The following is a 1278-nucleotide window of genomic DNA, read 5'->3' as shown; positions in this document are numbered from 1 at the left end:
CATAACATCTTTCACCATTCACTAACCAAGGAAGTAAAACACTCACAATGACGGAACATCACTCGCACACTCTGCTTTTCATCTTATCATTTTACCAACAACACAAAAAGGTTAAAGTTCACATGCAAACGGCATGCAAATATGAGTATTGAGATCACAGGCCCAAAGACTGTGTTCATTACTCATTTTTATTCAGTGGCCAAGGTCTTGGACAACACTGGTCTGTTTCACAATGGATTGATGGGACGGGCCGTATTCTGCTGAACCCCAGGACGAAACATTCTAACAACAAATTGAAATAAACCTGCCGTGGAAGGAAGGCGGATTGGTTTTCTGGAAAGAACAAATTAACTGGGCCCAAAAATCGCCTGCAGCCGAAAGAAGTAAAAGTCGTTCTGTGTTTGCAAAGGTCGAAATGTCAGAAGTGGGATTCGAACCCACGCCTCCAGAGGAGACTGCGACCTGAACGCAGCGCCTTAGACCGCTCGGCCATCCTGACTCGACAATTGCTACTTTAGTGACCCTGATTTTCCACAGAGGCCCAGTGACCGTTTCACTCTGGTTCTTGGTCATTCCTGGAGGGAGACCGGGTGAAATGGATACCAGTTCCCCAGATTTCCCTGTGCCTGTGCTCGGTCGATGGGGAGGTTTGGTCGCGCGGTGGAATATTGTTTCCCGGGGAGGGGCAGTAACGCGCGGTTTGAGATTGGATTCGGAGCTTTCCGTCCGCAGCGGTTGATTGGAGCAAGCGAGACCGGACAGGCGGCCTGAATGTTGCTGCTGTCGTGGCCTCACTCACTCAGGGAGCTGAGGAACAGCGAGAAACTGATGGGTTTGTTACTGAATCCGAAATGCGGCTTAAAACTGTTGTTAATAACGGAGGCAGCGCTGCAGGATCCTTTAATGATCGCTCAGAAATCAACTGAAACCTGTCGGAATGTGAATATAATTTTACTTTTCCAAAATAAATGGAACGACATTCATTGTGGAAACAGGGAAAGAGTCTGTTGTCGCTCACTGAATAAATATCCATGTCACAGTGAGCCAGCTCTCTTGCAACAAGTGAGTCCTCCCTTCAGACCTTGTCTGTCAAGAGGAATTCTGATTTCCGTGAACCCAATCTCGGTTTTTATCGTAAAATACTGCGGATGATGGAAATCTGAAATAAAAACCGAAAATTCGTCAGTGCATCTGGCGAAGGGTCTTCGACCTGAAATATTTACTCTGTTTCTTTCTCCACAGATGCCGCCTCACTTGCTGACCTTTCCAGCATTTTCT

General features: G+C 46.9%; 1 non-coding gene across 1 annotated transcript; it reads right to left on the bottom strand.

The window, feature by feature from the left end:
* Nucleotides 1-416: 416 nt before the first annotated feature.
* trnal-cag (transfer RNA leucine (anticodon CAG)) lies at nucleotides 417-499 on the bottom strand. The gene has a single exon. It is a non-coding gene; the product is annotated as a tRNA-Leu (tRNA).
* Between the last annotated feature and the right edge of the window lie 779 nt (nucleotides 500-1278).

This window comes from Heptranchias perlo, unplaced genomic scaffold, assembly GCF_035084215.1.
Source record: "Heptranchias perlo isolate sHepPer1 unplaced genomic scaffold, sHepPer1.hap1 HAP1_SCAFFOLD_44, whole genome shotgun sequence".
NCBI lineage: Eukaryota > Metazoa > Chordata > Chondrichthyes > Hexanchiformes > Hexanchidae > Heptranchias > Heptranchias perlo.
This window is presented reverse-complemented; position numbering and strand designations above follow the sequence as displayed.